This window comes from Mustela erminea, chromosome 13, assembly GCF_009829155.1.
Source record: "Mustela erminea isolate mMusErm1 chromosome 13, mMusErm1.Pri, whole genome shotgun sequence".
NCBI classification, from domain to species: Eukaryota; Metazoa; Chordata; class Mammalia; order Carnivora; family Mustelidae; genus Mustela; species Mustela erminea.
Window position 1 is genome coordinate 14,638,807 of NC_045626.1, and position 18,654 is coordinate 14,657,460.

General features: G+C 39.9%; 1 protein-coding gene and 1 long non-coding RNA gene across 5 annotated transcripts in view; one reads left to right on the top strand and one right to left on the bottom strand.

Moving 5' to 3' along the window:
* Nucleotides 1-10,644, top strand: part of LOC116572045 — an 84,081-nt gene extending 73,437 nt beyond the window's left edge. Inside the window, exons 1-3 of one of the 2 annotated variants that reach the window (XR_004278103.1) lie at nt 6,606-6,763; nt 9,159-9,194; nt 9,976-10,644. This is a non-coding gene — a long non-coding RNA (uncharacterized LOC116572045). Of the gene's footprint in view, nt 1-6,605; nt 6,764-9,158; nt 9,195-9,975 lie in introns of those variants that run through there. The other variant, XR_004278104.1, reaches the window with a different exon arrangement.
* Nucleotides 1-18,654, bottom strand: part of CDH20 (cadherin 20) — a 203,072-nt gene that overhangs the window by 128,307 nt on the left and 56,111 nt on the right. The gene's annotated exons all lie outside the window — the stretch shown is intronic.

The following is an 18,654-nucleotide window of genomic DNA, read 5'->3' on the forward strand; positions in this document are numbered from 1 at the left end:
TCATTCCTAATTTTCTCCTTCTTTGTTGACATCATCTCCAAACTATGATCTCTTACCTGGACTTTCTTTCATTAGCCTTCTAACTGGGTTAAGCACTTCTATCCCCAGCACTCCTCCCTCCAGTCAATTTTTCAGTAGTTTAAATGATCCATTAAATTTTTTTAAATGCTAATTTTGAAATAATTGTAGACCTATAGAAAGGTACAAAAATAGTGCAGAGCATTCCTCTATATCCTTTATCGAGCTTGGAAAGCCAGAAAATTAACACTGGTACAATACTATTAACTAAGCTAACAAACCTTATTCAGATTTTGCCAGTTTTCCCACTACTGTGTCTGGTTCAAGGGCCTAGTACAGGACCGCACATTATAGTTCATTTTCCTATCTCTTTAGCCTCCTGTAATTTATGATGGGTTCTCAGTCTTTATCTTTTATGACTTTGACATTTTTGAAAAAGTGCTTGTCAGTTCTTTGGGAGGATGTTCCTCAGTTTAGGTTTGTCTGTTGTTCTCTGCAATTAGATTGAGGTTATGCATTTTTTGGTGAGAATCATCACCAAAGTCAAGCTGTGTTCTTCACAGGACATCATGTCAGAGGGGTTAAATGTCTTGTAAGAGATATTAGGTCTTGTCCCAAACCTTCAGTGGGATTCCATCTCTCCGAGATGAAATACACACTGTTTTCAGAACCTGCATAATCTAGTCCCTGTGTACTTTAATTCATGCCTCATGGAATGGTGAAAACAAATGAAAAAATGAAGGGCTTATTTCTCAGTGTTGAAAATAAGGGAAGAGACTTCCTTCCCTTCCCTAATCTTAGAACGCTTACTTTAAAAAACTTGTAAGTTCTTTCACTGTCTGTTTGAAATGTATGTAAATCTTTGTAAGAGCTAAAATAAACTCTTGCCAGCTTTAGGACCCAGGACTGTGTTTCTCAAGGCCCTGGGAAGCATCTCTTTGAAATGTCCTCATTAAGGAAGATAGAGCCCCTACATACCTCCCAGTTTCTGTGGGAGGATAGAACCTAACTGCAGCGGGTGCCTCATTCCAAGTTACGAAACTACTTGTCATAAAGAGAAGTTTATTTTTCCTCTGAATAAAGCCAATTAGCTAACACAGATGGTCACCCCACTACTAAGTAAATTTAGGAGCAACTGTATGACAAATGGTGCTGTCAAGGCTTTTTACTTGACTAGTTGTTTATCCTAAGAATATGTATGTAATGGGTTGTATCCACTTGGCCACGTAAAGGGGTTAGATGGCTTTCAGTCTCTGGGGTCACTTAGTGGGTTGCTTGTGATGAGTGTCACATTCTGGCTTAATGCTTGTTCAATAATAAAATTGTTTTCTTTCTTATCTACATTTGTGGAGAGGTTTCCTGGATTGGGAGAAGATTTTGTTTTTAATTCTATTTTCCCAACACTCTTCTCCATTAACTCACTGTGGCTTTCTTTCGTTTCTTGAAAAATCCCAAGCTGTTACTTGCTCTGTTTTCTGCCTGAAATCCTCCACCCCCCTCTACCTCTTTTTCTTTTTTTTTTTTTTTAAAGATTTTATTTATTTGACAGAGAGAAATCACAAGTAGGCGGAGAGGCAGGCAGAGAGAGAGAGGGGAGGAAGCAGGCTCCCCGCGGAGCAGAGAGCCTGACCAGGACCCTGGGATCATGACCCGAGCCGAAGGCAGAGGCCTTAACCCACTGAGCCACCCAGGCGCCCCTCTACCTCTTTTTCACGACTGAGCTCCTATAATATGTTCCTGAAGAGGCCCTTTTTGACTACCCTGTCTAAGGAAGCCACTCCTTACACAGACCATCACATCGTCCCGTGTGGATCTTACAGAGTACTTAACACAATCCGTAATTACTGTATGTATTGATTTGTTGACTGTTTTGTAGTGTTCTTCCCTTCACTAGAGTACAAGCTCCAGGAGGAGGAGATTCTCCTCTATCCGCAACCAGTCCTGTTATTCACAGCTGAACCTACCTAGAACGGCGCCTGGCAACTTCTGTCCCACTATGATTATTAGTGGAACAGAATGAGTATCAGCAGATTAGGGTGATTATACAATGAAGATGGACATCTGCTTTTATGGTATTTCTTTTCAACTTGTAGAGAACTTAACAGACTAGTTTTAGCAGTGTTTGTATTTGATGAGCACATAACATGATTATATAGAGGAAGGAGCACATGAACACACCTTCGTACTTGAATAAAAATAGGCCCAAATCCTTGTTTTTCAAATAGGAAAATCTCCAATGTTAAAAAAAAAAAAAAACAAAAAACCCCACTCAAATATTTTAGGAAAGCTTTCATGTTAATTTTGGCTCCAGCTGGGGCTATTTGAATTGTAACATTGACTAATTGGCCAGTGTGAACATCAATTAGTCCTGAATAAAGAGCAGGAGAGGAATGCCAAGAGGGAGGAAGTGGGGATTCAGATCCTTTAGCAAGTCTACGAGGAATCCTCACAGCCTCATAGAGGAAGCCTTAGGGGTTATGCTGACATTTGAAGGAAGGCTTAAAATAGTGTTTCTCAAACCTGAGCACGCATTGGAAGGCTTTTTAAACACTGGTTGCTGGGCCCCGCCCTTCAGGTTTCTCCTTCGGTAGGCCTGGAATGGGGCCCAAGAATTTGCATTTCTAACAATTTTTCAAGTGCTGCTGTTGCTGGCCCAGGCCCTGTATTTTGAGAGTCATTGCTTTAAAGTGTTGCTTGACTAGAAGTTGATGGGGCTTGTTTATAACAATCTTTGGGGGAGTGATAATGCCTTAAAAAAAATTAAATGTTACATTCTTTTTAATTGCCAAGAAAAAGGATCTCTTTTTGCATGCTTCTCTTTTTAGGCACCCATGTCTCTATTTTGACTCTTACTTATTGAGTATGTCCTAGTTACATGCATCTTTTCAATTAATTCTTATAGTTATTACCAAGTTAAATATTATCTCCATTTTACCCAGGAAGAATTTAAGCTTCAGGATGGTTTGATTGCTGCCCAGCTGTTCAAACCTAGTCAGCGATAAAGCTGGAATTTCAACAGGGCTAGCTGGCTTGAGGATTAAGCCTCTTTTTACTGTGCTGCTTCTCAGCTGGAAAATTTCAGACTAATTTTAATTTCAGACTAATTGGTAACACCTTGAGGTGTTATACGTCTAAGGAGGAAATTACTCATTTGCTGGAGGTGAGCCTACTCTGATATAGAAGGTTGGTTAAGATTTAAAAAAAAAACAAAGTCCCAACGAGAAGTATAGCATCTAGGTGTATTACTCAAGGAAGATGGCAGACTTGCATACCAAGAGGGTTGGAGTATCTTAAAATTAACTCTAGCAAAACAGTCATTTTCAATATGCATCTGAGTAATTTATCTAAGTTGCAAAAACAAATTGACCTTTTTTGGTTTAATTGTCTACATGAGTCAATGAATTTTTTTTTTTTTATCAAGAGACACTGAAACCAAAGCGGTTTTCCTTAATATTCTGGGAATGTATGGATCACCTTGAAAATCTCTGAAAAACTAATAACAAGAAGCAAACGACTGAGTTCATAATTGTTTCCCTTTCTCTAAGCCAAAATTGATGGCCAGTAGGAAGGCATTGAAATCCAGTGCACACTGACACTATTTATAAGGTCTTGATATTTTAGACTTGTAGTGCACCATTCATCCTAGGATCATAAAAGTGGTTGTTAAAATTTATACCATATTAGTCTGATTAACACTCAGATGGGTAAAAATAAAGGATTGAGGAGAAATATTTATTTCACAAGGGTTAGGGACTTTAATATACAGAAAGCTGCATAAATCTGCAGATGTTCTAATTAGATTCAGCTGAACTGCTTCAGAATGCAGGATAACATGGATTTACTCTGCCAACAACTAAGAATAACTTTTCTGATGCAAAAAATGTTCAAGTTTCAATATTGAAACATAAAATACCCCAGCCCAGGGGATAGATTCTTTTCACATCAATTTCTTCACTGGCTCAGATTCCTCCAGCAGTTAAGTTACTTCTTTATTGTAAGTCTTAAACAGAATCTGCTAAATGGTACCCTAATGGTACTCTTCCCAGGCCATAGTACCTGGAATCCTATTTTCTGTTAATAGTTAAACATTAACCTGAGATCACTAGAATACTGTCAAGCAAGTTATCCACATGGTGTTTAATTTACAATCAGGGAGTAGTTTAGGCAGTGAGAAAATCTGGCTCTTAAAGAGGATGACATTAAGGAATCAAGGGATGTATTTCATGGAGTATTTTTGTCAGTTGATTTCCATTTTTTTCTTGAATATATGTCATTTTTTTAATCTCAGGAAGTTATTTCTGTGTGCTGGCAGGGTAAATCTATGTCGTCCGCATTTAGAAGTAGTTCAGCAAATCTAATCAGAGAATTTGTTGGGGCCCAAGTTATAGGCAGGGTGGGGCATGAACCCTTCTCTAGCATGGGCATCGTTCTGGATCTGCAAAAGCCTGGAGATCCCTTTGGTGTCTACCTTCAAAAAGTTCCTTCAGCATCCAAAGGCTTTATACTTCCAGAGAACCTAGCTGTCAGACCCAGCCAGGCATTTTGATTTAACTGTTTCAGCTCTTGGAAGGCCAAGTAAAGGAGAATGTTCCTTTTCAAAGGACATTGAGGGGGAACCAGAGAGAGGCTGTGTCTAGAACCTCATGTTCCATCAACTGCCTTTTAGACAAACCAACGTTTGGTCAATATTCTCTCAATTATATTTGATAAGCCAACCTATTCTCCTTAATTAAAATTTTGGCAGGCAGTCTTCATGTGAATTTATGCCAAGGATTTGTTATAATCTCCTTGTTTTGCGGTTTCTCATTTTTAATAGTGGAAGAAGAATTTCCTAAACCCTTCTGAAGGAGAGTCTCTGTAAACAACAGTTTTATCTCCTGCATAATCTTTTTAGATCTCTGCATATTTGTGTGGGACAGGAAAAATAACATTGCCCAAATATACTGTGTTTTAATTTATTAATATAAACAATATAGTTATAAAAGGCACTTGTAGGAAATTGATTTGAAATAGATGATACTATGGCATAAGCATTAGTTTGCAACATTAGAAACAGTGAACATAGAAAATCAACATTATTTATAGACTTACCAACTACCTACTACCAGAAAATCTGAGTCAAGAATATTTTAAAATGTGGAGACCCATGACCCACGTTTACATTTAACCCTTGGCTGTCCAGTATCAAAGCAACATGATCTTGTTTCCTTGTTAATCCTACACATAAACTGATATTAAAAAAAAAAAAAAACTAAAAACAAAAAACTGCCAGTGATGTAAAAAAACAAAAACAAAAACCCAATACTGGTAACTGATGTAAACAAAACAAAACAAAACAGTGTCTATGACATGAAAGGAACTTGATACGTTTTAGTTCTCACAGCCTACTCTACTCCCCCTTCTCATTTCTTAGGCATTTCTTTTCTCTCCTCTCTTCTATAAAAGCAGGGTAAGTTGGGAATAGAAAGGATGGAATTGGAATAAGCTTATTAGAATGCTTAGCAGTGCATCATACAGGGAAATATTGGCAGATGAGTTTCAACATGGGTAAAATGAGTACAAGAATGATTAGTGCCTCTTCTCATTCCAAGACAGCTTTCTCTGTTAGCATGAATACTGGAGATGCAGCTGCACGGGTGGCAGAGTCTGATACGCCAGAGCTAGGAGAAATTCCAGGGAGAGCCAGCTCCTCACCACCCATCAGATATTCTCAGCCCAAGAAGGACAGTCCCTCAACTCTGGGGATATATGGGAATGGCAGCCACTTCCTCTTCCCATGACTCAGGCCCTGGTCATCTGGGTTTCCAAGCTATGATAATAACTATTCAGTCTTTATTTACTCAGTTTGTAATAGAAAGTCACTGGAACATCAAAGACTGACCTTAGGTCATCCCTAGATTCTCAATTCCAAGATTTATTCACCAAACTATATTTCTGTTGGGACACTGTCCTAGCTGAAAATGCATAATTTTGCCTTTGTCTGTATGCTCTAAGATAAAAACTTGCTCATTACTCATTATCATTTGACACTTCTAGATGAGAGCATCTGGCCCCGGTGAATTGAACCTTAGAAATAAAAGTGTGTTGATATCAGAGTGATGTGTATCCCTGAATCTGGCAGAAGCACTTAAGAAGTAGCCAACACCCTCAAGGGAAGAGAGAGGAGTAAAGGTTGTCTTCCTTTTGCCTCTTCTGAATTACAGGCATTACATCAGAGTAGCGAGATATCCTTCACATCTAGGTTCTCCACTTACACCATCTTCCTTTGTTCATTTTTACTTGCATGTAACCTCAGTTATGTGGTACGTATCAGAGAAGAGAGTCCAACTCTTGCCTTGAAATCTTCCACAAGCTAACTAAGGAGAAGAGTGAATTTTTAGATTATTATCTTGCTGACTGTATCTATCCCCCTGTTAAACAGTATCTGCTTCGGTTGGTACCATCTTGACCTGGTAGTCTAGACAGAGTTAATGCTCATTAGCAGGCTGGAGAGGTCCTGGATCTTCTCTGCTGGGCAATATGATGTCACAGTTTCCCTCTTGTGATACAATTTAGAAAGAGGTTGAGACCACAGGTCGGGGAGAGGGACATGCAACAGGAAGCAGCCCTATTGTCCCCTCACTTGGTAACAGCCTCACAGTACAGCAACACATTCAGCTCCCAGGATAAAAGCAGGTGTTTTGCTTTAATTAAGACCAACAAAGACTATTCTGTTCTCAATAGGCTTATATTTTTAGACACTAAGGTAAGGAGGAAGAGAACATTATCCCATTCTGTGCATAAAAATAAAGATTCAGCATGAACTGCATAATTAAGAACTGAAAGGGGGAAAATGCAATTCAATTAAAACTGACAGAATAATACACGGAATCAATGGCTTTATTTGGTGTTTAATGATGATACTGTTTTCATTTCATTATACATGAGTCATAACCAGCTTTGCCTTAGTTTAATTGTATTCCTTACAGAGTAAACTGAAGTATGCAATTTGCAATAGACTCATCAATTAGAAAGAGGCTTATTTAAGATTATCATAAATTGATCCCCGAGACTGAAACCAAGTTTTTTCCATTCCAGTATGTCACTTTATTGGAATGGGGAGCAATTTAGGAAGGAATGGAGGGAGCTGTTGGTAGGGGAGATGAGGAACAGTGCGCAAAGGGTAAAGCCTGATTTCCAAGGGAAAAAAAAAAAAAGATAGTAAGTATGTTTTCCAGTGGAGAAAATGATATGGCAATATATTTTTGATCCAGTGAGCTGAACAAAACACGATGAGATTTTAGGCTGGAGAGGAAATGCTAGATTGAGCTGCCCGTATAAAATGAATCATGGTATTGGCACAAAATCAAGTGTAACAGGGAGAAGGTGTTTCTCTATGTGGCCTTATAGCCATAGAGATTTTAAAATTGGGGCATGAGACCCAAGGAAAGCGGCAAAGAGAGATAAGCATGATAAGTTAGGCTACTTGAGTACATCTTGGAATTAGTGGTAGAATACAGAACATTTTGCTGTTAGGCACGTGAATCACAGAAAACGTCTCAGATGTTCCACTCAGTAGAGTTTCATACCACTGCCAGTGCTCTGTGAATACAGCTGGGGACTCAACGTGAATTAGCAGCAAATACTGAATGTTTCTAGGGTCAGAATCTGACAGGTAGGTCCTAATGAAATGTGTCTATCTTATGTCTTTATTTCATTAGTTGTATGGATAAAAGTTGCATGCGTGGCTACATTTCAAGCATACTGTATAAACAAACAGATTAATGGGCTCTCCTTTATCCATAACAGCTGTGCTCTCAAGAACTGATAATGGATTGGGTCTGGGGAAATAGTAATTTTTCCGCTAGTCAGAGAGTCAAGGGGACTGTCCTGTTCTTGGAGATGATGAGTGCTAGCTCCCCAGAACATTACATAGACTGGATCGTGTCATAGGAAGCTTAGCCTTCTAGCTCATTTCTACTTTCTAATATGAGAATTCTCTTTCCAACCAGTCAGTGCTAGACCCACTCTCATGCCAGTGATTCCTTTCTAATGACCTGAAATGGACAGCGGGAAAGCAAAAGAAAGAGAAAAATCCATGTGCAAGAGCCTACAAGCCCACAAAGCAAATAAAACAGGAACATTTGCACATGCTGGATGTCGTAGATAATCTTAAATGCATAGTAAGGACTCCTCTTTAAGGATCATTTCTGTATCTTCTGATATACTTCTGCTTTTCCTTTCCTTTTTTGTTTTGTTTTGGATATTGAAAAAAAAATGTCAACACATGAGTCAGCAGAAGGGTTTTCCGACCTTGCATGTACTGTTCTTTGAGTCAAATACTTGACTCAGATTTTGATTACATAGCCATATATAGAGTTAAATATGTACCTCTAGATATATTAACTTTATACATATGTAAGTAATCTAAGGAGACCAGAATTAAATTGCTGTTACTCTTTTCAGCTTCTAGGATTATTGTCTATAAAATGATAGTTTTCATAGGGTGATTAAACATAAGAGCTAGCATTCATGTGAGGCTACAGTGAATAGGACATGTCCTGGGTATGATTTTTATGCTAACTGTGATAAGCAAACATTGACCCATTCAGACTTTCTTACTCATTCTAGCTGAAGACAGCATTATTCAGTTGCTGGACAACTACACAGGTTTAGAAATGTACTCGGTTGCTGGGGAACAATAAACTTTGCTTCCCTTTTTAGGATTCAAGCAAATGACCTTGGTCTTCTTACCCTGTGATTCAACTAGTAGAGCATGTGAATTACAGACAGTAGTAAAATAAAAGGGGGGAGAAATGAATGAATGAATACCACATTGATTCATTTCTCCCCCCTTTTATTCTTACATTCAGTAGACATGTTTTGGGCATCCCATATAACTTAGGCATTATGCCAAGTGTTAGGTATTTGTTCTAATAAATATTTTATAGCACTTTCTGTGTGCCCAGTATTGACTTATTTGTCATAACAACTTTATAAGGCAAGTGTCCCTCATTTTACATAAGAGGAAACTGAGTCATAGGTTGAATGACTTGCCCAAGGTCGCACAGCTAATAAGCACAGAGCTGAGATTAGGACTGAGGCAGGCTGGCTCCAAAGCCCATGCATATGCTCCTAACCCTAAGTCTCTTCTCTCCTAGAACTTACAGTCCAGAGGGAGCACAGACAACAAACAGGTAAACAAAAGAGAAACAAAAATTAACGAGTTGTGAAAGGTCTACGGGAACAGCGGTAATGGAGACTAAAGGGTAGCAGCTTAGTGTGATTAGGGGAGGTTTCACTGAATAGAGGATAAACTGAGGCTGGAAGGGTGAGAAGGAGGCAGCCAAGTGGAGGGTTGAGAGAGTATTTGGGCCAAGGAAAGGTCAAGTGTTCAAGGAACTGAGCAAGGGCTGGGTGCTAGAGCAGCCAGGAGGGCCCTTGTTGCCTCAGGGGGAGAGCGAGTCAGAGTAAGGTTTGAGACAAAATGCCTGGAAGAAACTATAGGAGACAGAGAAAACTATTTGTTTAGATGAGAAAACTATTTCTTGGAATATGGAAAGTTGGGAGGGAGATGGGGAAGTCTATGGAGGGAAAGAGGAGAGGTAAGGAGGACAGGAGTATAGGTGAGTCCGTGGGAAGTCTTAGAGGTTTGCCAACCACCAAGAAACTCAGAGATGCTGAGATTGGGGTGATCTGTTCCTGTGTCCTGGGTTAATGCCCATGGAAGGAACAGTCCCTTTCTCAATCAGAGGAATCGAAGTATGGGGTCATGAGTAGCATCAGAGAGGCTCTGGTGGCCCAGCATGGCACCAAAGCTAAAACAGTTCCCGTCTTCAGAACACAGTAGAGAGATCAGCAGGGATTGAAGGAATCATGCAGACAGCCACCAGGGATGTCTCAGGAGACTTTGTTTAGGTGAATGGGAAATGCTGTCACCAATGTCTTGCTACCATGAAAACTCTCCGTTCTCCCCAGAAAGTTAGGCTGATCCCAGGAGAAGGAGGTTTGCTGAATGCCAGAGATGAACTCCCAGCCACCCGTACAGAATGGAGATTTAGAACAGAAGTGGAATAATGGAAAAATAGATCTGATCTTTTGAACATCTGAATTTGTGGAGTTAGGCTCTTACTTGCTTCACATGGAGGCATCTTAGGTTTGGTAAAAATTCACCTGCAGCAAACATTCACACTGCAGGTTAATTACAAACCCCAGAATTAAAGCCAAGTTGCTCAGAGGCAACGTGTGTAAACTGTGGGAGAATTGTCAAGCAGAGAGGAGGTCAACTCTCAGAAATCACTATGGATTTTGGAAATAACTATGGTCTGTCATGAGGTAGAGCTTGAAAAAGCGCAAGAGAACCTTCTGGGGTTTTAAGCTCTCTGGGCAGATAAAAAGGGGTCTTCAGAAGAAAGAATGGGGGAAAGTACTCAGGTTTAAAAATAATTTAAAAATTTTAGTAAATTAAATTACTGGTTTTAAGAAGAATACCTAGAAAAGATGAGTTCTGAAAATGATTTTTACGGCTTCTAACTTGGGCTGTGAATTTTCTAAACGAACTAATCCTTACTCTTTTAGCAGAGCCAGCTAAAGTGAGAATACTGTTCTCTAGTCTAAGAAATGGCCATCAAGGTAAAAGTGAATTGAATACCCCCTCAGTGGTGTGTGCTCCTCATTTTACAGTGATGCCTACGCCTGTGTACACACACACGCACGCACTTATGCACGCACAGGCATGGGTAGAGATACTCTGCCTGGGGAGAGAGTTGGGAACCAGGCTTCACTGCAGGGCTGGTGCACAGTCTTTGAGGGGGATGGATAGTTTCTAAGACTATTGGAAAAGTACCTGTTCTTCTGAAAAAAAAATGTCTTGCTTTGCTTTTATGAAAAGAAATGAACACTTTTTCATAGAATATCCCCATAACTAGATCCCACATCTAGCAGTAAAGACATAAAGAGGTTGTTTGAGGGGAGTGGGAGTCTCAGGAAAGAACTTGGGAGTGGCAGTTAGTCTTGGAGGGTTCCCATTTGCTACTTGAAACAGCCATCCATTATCGAGATTAATGATTATGACTAGGGTTGAACTGGGAACCAGCAGCCAGAGACAGCTGCTCATGCATCCAGTTGTGTGAGAGTCAACAGAGTCTTGCCTATCAGCATATTTAAAAGGAACAGTCTTACTGTTGTATGGATAACTAATGGAAGGAAGGGAAATACTTCAAAGTGCCGAAACCCACTGCACCAGCTTAAATGGTTCTATAATTTTCTTTAGCAGTATTCACTTGTTTGAGTACCAGTGTGGAGAGGAAGAATGTAGAGGCGAATGAAGACGGAGGAGACTGAGGAATACTGAGAATGGCATCTCTGGGTTGCCATGGGAGGTTGTAGATTTTTTGTAGTGAGAGCACTTGCACAAGTAAGCAGACAGATTGGAGGTTGTGATCAGAGAATGGGGTGTTTTTAATTTCAGAAGTTCGAGGTGGTACACATTTTGGAGTTGATGAGGCTGGAACATGATCAGGGTCATCAATGGCTCAGATAATGTGAAGGAGAAAGTCAATGGAAAGAAGGAGATCAAGGAATTGAAAGCCAAAGTTGGGATGGGTCATCCCCATGAATGTGGAAGGCACCAAGAAAGAAGACAATGAGTAAGGTAGAGATAAAGACGACAACTCGGACCTAGAAACTGATATAATAGTAGCTCATACTTATTTGGCACTTACCACTGTTCAAAGAGCTTTATATATTATCATTGCTCCATTTTATAGATGAGCAAAATGAGGCGCACAGAAGTTGACAGACTTGCCCACGTGACATTGCTAGCAGGTGTCAGCACTGGTTCTCTGATGAGGGCAATATGGCCATAGCACCTCCATTCTTAACTATCCTGCTCTGCTGTCTCAGTGAATGGTAAGGTAACACAGCAGCTAATGGAGCCAGTGGGCACAGTGTGAAACTTCCAGAAGCAGGAGGGTTTGTAAAGGGAAGAGGAAGTGGTAGTTTTGGGCAACTCATACTCTTGGCTTGGACTTCTAAGAAGCTCAAAAGACAAACCAGCTTCCAGTTAAGAAAGTGGCAGGTTCCAGACAGCAGGTCCTCTTGGGGGAGCACAGGTTTCCAGTAAGGCAAGGGAAGTGGAAGGAGTGTTCTGTGGAAGGGGAGAGCATACTGGAAGTCTCCCAGGCCCAGTGGAGGGGGATAGATGGGCAGGTAAGGGGTTGGTCAGATGTACAGACGGTGGACGTGAGGATTTGGTGAGACTGGCCAAGAGGGCTTGGGTTTCTAGCAGCAGCTGTGGCTGTTCACCTGTGGAGGCTCCAAGGGTTCATTTTTGTAACTGCCAGTGAGGCAGCTATTGGTAATGCAGTGTGTGTACCCTTTGCTACGGCTGACATAACAAAGAACCACAAACTGGGTGACTTAAACAACAGATATTTATTGTCTTGTAGTTCTGTATGCTAGAAGTTCAAGGTCACGGTGCTGGCAAAGTTGGTTCCTTCTGGGGGCTCTGAGGGAGAATCTGTTCAAGCCTCTTTCCTAACCTCTGGTAGTTTGCTAACAAACTTTGGTGTTTTTTGACTTGTAAAAACTTCACGGTGATCTCTGCATGCTGTTCTCTGTGTTTGTGTCTATGTCCAAATTTCCCCTTTATATAAGGATACCAACTAAATTAGATTGGAGCCCAGCCTGTTCATTTTAACTGATTTTATCTGCAACAACCCTAGTTCCAAACACAGTCATATTCTGAGATACTGGAGATTAGGACTTCAACATAGGAATTTTTGGGGGGGGGGCACAGTTCAACCCAGAACAGTGGGTGTCAGGGGAATTGCTCACTTTTGACCACTCCCATTCATTCAGTATCTATTCTGAGCACCTGAGCATTTGGGACACTTTACTAAGTATAGCAGGGAATATACTGATAGAATGAAACAAAATCCCTGGCTCCAGGGACCCGGAGTTGGTGGTGGTAGGAGTGGGTAGAGTACGAAAAATTCAGATACCTAAAAAGTAGAATCTGATAAATGCCATGTATAAGATACAAGCAGACTGTTACATAAATTAAAAGCCTATTTGAGAAGGGAAGTGAAGTCTAGCAGATGATTTGGCTTATTTTTTACCGTATAGGTAAAGAATATCATTTCCAGAAATGTCAAATGACCTCCTGCGGGTCTACCTACCATAATTCCATTCCTTCAATTACACCAGGGATATAAACACACTTGCGGACCCATTTACTAGCATGTCAGATGTCTTTGAAATGTATCATTTAAAAAATTATTATTATTATTTTTTAAAGATTTTATTTATTTATTTGACAGAGAGAGAGATCACAAGTCGGCGGAGAGTCAGGCAGAGAGAGAGAGAGAGAGAGAGAGAAGCAGGCTCCTGCTGAGCAAAGAGCCCGATGCGGGGCTCGATCCCAGGACACTGAGATCATGACCTGAGCTGAAGGCAGCGGCTTAATCCACTGAGCCACCCAGGCTCCCCTAAAAAATTATTTTGATATAACTGGTGGGAAAAAGATTACATGAGCTTGTAAACACAGTGGAAAATAATATTTGGAAGAAGTCATAGACATTTCTATCGAGAGCAAAGTGACTGAGCTGTTGACTAAATATTGACTGTAAATCTTCAGCCACCCACTATCCACAGGTGCCAATCTGCCTACAGTTATACACAATTTATATCACATGTATTTGATGCCAAAATGCACAGTAATTTTCTTGAATCCTTTCAAAATAAAATCGTTAACCACCTTGAACCACTGTGGTCTTCGGCTCTCTTAATAGCTTTCATCTTCCTAAGTGAGATCAGAATGACCTAACTGGGAGAAATGGACTGGGCTCTACACTTAGGCCTGGATTCTTTATTGTACTGACAGATGAACATTTGATTGTCACCAGTGCAATTCCAAAATTTTAAAAATACAATGTTGAGCTAGGATCCATGGACTAGAACTTGATAACCATGGGAGCAAAATGTCTGCCCTGAGTTTCTAGGTGGTTAGGGGTGGATTTGGTGGATATTGTGGCATATGATGTGGAAAACAAGAGCAGAGAGAAGATGAAGAGGAAATTGGTCTTTTCCTTTCGGGTTTATAGTGAAATTTCCCTAGAAAGTGGAATTATCTTAGGAATTCTTTTTTTTTTTTTTTTAAGATTCTATTTATTTATTCGACAGAGAGAAATCACAAGTAGATGGAGAGGCAGGCAGAGAGAGGGAGAGGGAAGCAGGATCCCTGCTGAGCAGAGAGTCCGATGCGGAACTCGATCCCAGGACCCTGAGATCATGACCTGAGCCGAAGGCAGTGGCTTAACCCACTGAGCCACCCAGGCGCCCCAATCTTAGGAATTCTTTAGGGCAAGAGGGAGTGAGAAGTGGAAATCTGGAATCATTGATTTAAAATAGAATTTCTGATTTGTTGTATGCAAATGGAAAATAGAATTGGCTTTGTTATGGACAATATTTAGGACATCCTGGCTCTGGGTTACAGATGGGTCTGTTTCTCGGCATCAGAATTACTGACGTTCTATAAACTTGACCCAGACAGTGATCCTGACGCTAGAGATGAATTTGCCATTTTGTTTGTGGCAATGAGGGGAATAAGCGGAAAATGCATCATTGAGCCTCTGATTTGTGAAGGATAAATACTAGGAAAAAAAAGCCCTTTAGTACCTTTTTTTTTTTTTTTAAGACTTTATTTATTTATTTGACAGAGAGAGAGCACAAGTAGCCAGAGAGGCAGGCAGAGAGAGAGGGGGAAGGAGGCTCCCTGCTGAGCAGAAAGCCTGATGTGGGGGTCGATCCCAGGACCCTAAGATCATGACTTGAGCTGAAGGCAGAGGCTTACCCCACTGAGCCACTCAGATGCCGCCACCCAACCACCACCTTTAGCACTTTTTTAAGAGACTATTTTTAGGGCAGTTTTAGGTTGATAGCAAAATTGAGTGCAAAGCAGAGTGTTCCCGTATCACCCCTGTCTCCACACATGCATAGCTTCCCTCCATTATCAGCATTCCCCACTAGAGTGGTACATCTGTCACAAGCGCTGGACTGACATTGACACATCACTGTGATCCAAAGTTCATCATTTACTTACTGTTCACTTTTGGTGTTGGATGCAAAATGAATAATGGCATGTATCCACGATTCTCGTATCATACAGAGTATTTTCACTGCTCTAAAAATCTCTGTGCTCTGCCTCTTCATCCTTCCCTCCCCCAACTCTTGACAACCACTGATATTTTTACTGTCTCCATAGTTTTAGCCTCTTTCAGAATGTCATTTGTTTGGAGTCATATAGTGTGTAGCCTTTTTAGATTGGCTTCTTTCACTTGGTAACGTGCATGTAAATTCTCCTTCATATCTTTTCATGACTTGATAGCTCATTTCTTTTTAGCACTGGATGGCATCCCATGTCTAGAACTACCACAGTTTATCTGTTCACCTACTGAAGGACCACTATGGTTGCTTCCAAGTTCTGACCATTATGAATAAAGCTGCTGTAAACATTGTGCAGGTTTTTGTGCAGACCCAACTTCTTTTAGGTAAATACCAAGGAGTACAATTCCTAAATCCTATGAGAATAGTGTACTTAGTTTTGTAAGAAAGCACCAGATTGACCTTCAAATTAACGTTACCATTTTGCATTCTTGCCAGCATGAATCAGAGTTCCTAGTGCTTCATATTTCATCAGCATTTGGTGGTGTCAGTATCATGGATTTGGGCCATTCTAAAAGGGTAAGTAGTGGTGACATCTAATTGTTTTAATTTGTATTTCCCTGATGACATGATATGGAACATCTTTTCATAAACTTCTTTGGCATCTGTATATCTTCTTTGGTGAGGTGTCTGTTTACTACTTTCATGGTTCAAAATCTGTGATGGATAGATACATTTTTAATCATCATAATCAAGAAGTAGCTTTAGGTCTTGGTTTTAGCTCTTTCTATTGAATTTCAAGTAACAGTACTGACTCCTCATTCTCTCCTCTCTTCTCGCCCTCTTTTCCTTCCTTCACTCATAATATATTTTAGTGCTTGATACATGGCAGTTTCCATATTGTGTTTAATACATGTCAGTGACATATAATGATGAAGAAAATTGACATGGTCTTTGTCCTTGGCCTTTAGAGGGAGATGGATAGTAACGATCTATTCTACAAATAAAAAATCGCAAACTGATAAGGTGAGCAAGGAAAAGGTAAGAGAGCTACGGGAATGTATAAAGGCAGCACTGACCCACAGTATATGGAAAGGGAAGCCTTTCCTGAGGTGATGGCATCTGTGCTGAATGCTGAAAAGGCAGGGGCATCATCAGGCATAGTGTGGAGATGGGAGGTGTAGGGTGGGTGAGAATGTTCCAGAACAAGTGCAAGAGACCAAGACTGGAGTAGGCCAGGGGTTATAGGGAACTGAAAGAAGGCCACGGAGGTTGGAGCCAGCAGGAGAGAGGCAAGAGATCTGGAGGAGGAGGCAGGAACTGGATGGGCCAAGGGGTAGGACGCTTTTTCAGTGAGCAGTAAGATAAGCAGGTATTAGCACTGTAAAGCTGTCCCATAGCTGCCTGTGGACATGCCACAGAAGGCAGGCTGGCGCAGGAAAGAGGACGCGATGTTAGCTTGTGCCGGAGTAGCGGTGGAGACGAAAGAAGAGGATTGACTCGAGAAATATTTAGGAGGTAGAATGATTTTGTCATCTGTTTTTTCCACTTGACATATTGTGGGTATCTTTCTACATTTCAAAAATGTAGGTTCACGTTATTAGGTTTCTGTAGTAGTTCTTTGCACAGATCAATAATGACATATTCAGTAATCTCCCACTGATAGACTTTTTTTTCAATTATAAATGACTCCACAAATAATACCCTTTATGTATTAATTGTCTGGTTATTCGCTTAATGGATATTTTACATTAGATGCCAGACTAACTCCCAGAAACTTTATGTCAGTTTATTCTCTCAGAATAAGTGCGGAAGAATTGTTTTCCTTCCCCTTGCTGCCATTCCCTCCCTCCCCTTGTATTGTCAATACTTTTGTTTCAGCTGGCTAGGATAACAGTTAAAAGAAATTTAACATCTTCACTGGCTTTCTTTTGATTACGAGGATCCTGGCTATCTTTTCACATGTTTACTGACCATTTATATTTATTCTTTTGTGAGTTATTTATTTCCTTTGCCCATTTAGCTATCAGGATGTTCTTCTTTCTGTGGATTTAGCATCACTCTTCTGTAACAGTTTTCATTTATATGATGCAGAAATGTTTGCTGGGTTTTGTTTGCCTTTTAATCTCGCTGACAGGGTTTCCTAGTTTATTTTGTTTTGTTTTCACCATATATGTCTTTTCACTTTTAAGGACTTGAGTCTGTCATCAGTCAGTGTTTTTCTTTATGGTGCTAGCTTTGTTGATATACTCAAAAGGCATTCTCACTCCAAGGCTATAAAATTATTTTCTAAATCCTTATTTTCTATTATGAATTTGGTTGGAATTTGGTATGAGGAGTAAGGAAGGGTTACGTATTTAGCAAGTAGCGAGGCAGTTGTCCCAAGACCTTTTATTGAATAACCACAATTTCCCTCCTTGATTTGAAGTGTTACCTTTTTTGTTTACAAAATCCTTAGATATATTTGAGGTCAATTCTGAACTCTCTCTTTTGTTTCTGCTCTCTTATCCTATTTTAATTACTATTATTTTGTAACACAATTTTTGTATCTGGTAGTACAGTTTTGCCTGCATTATTCTTCTTAGTCAAATTTTCCTAGTGATTTAAAAATATTTATTCTTTTAGAATGGAATTCAGAATTATTTTGCCAAGTTACAAAAATATCTGATTTCAGTTTTGGTAGGGATTGAATTACATTTGTAGATTACTTTTACCCTAGCATTATGGGTTATTACAAATTTTTTCAAGTGGTGATTGGAGTGTTATTTAAAATTGGAACAAGTAAAACTTAGCATATACTGTGACTGATCTTTCAGAAATATATGAGTAATTGGCAAGTACATGTTATATAATTCACTAAATCATTGTAGGGTTCTACATGATTTATTCATACAACAAATATTTACTGAATTTGGCATATGATAATAGCTGCTGTTCCAGTGCTGGGGATAAAATAGTGAGCAGACAAGATCTCCTTTCTCACCTTCTTGAGGAGAGATGTGGGTGGGGGAGAGGGGTAAGCTTGGGAAGTATCTGTACTGTGGTATCTGTAGGCAACTCTTTTCCAAAAACAGTTGCTTTGAAACTATGAAAGGAAACTGAGTTGCAGTTGGTCAGAGGGCAAAGGTTTTTGTTTTGTTTTTAATATGGGAGTTACTAGAAGATATTTATCTATGGCAGAATGATCTCTAGGTAGGGAGAAAATAAATATACAGAGGAGAAGGGCAGTGCCTGTAGGTTCCTATTCCTTGAAGGTGAGAGTATAGGAAATGTACTTCTCAGGTGGAGTGTTAGCTTTTGATAAAAGGAAAGGTGCTAATAAGGAAATTCAGGGAAAGTGGCCCCAGAAAAAAGTATATTAACGTTTGTTTCACTCCTGGAACTAGAGGTACTTTTGGATAGGCAGTAATTAAATTTATAATACTTTGCCTGTCATTCATCAGTTTTAGACAAAATGGAGTGTTTTATTCCAGTGTTAAACGGGGGTGTCAG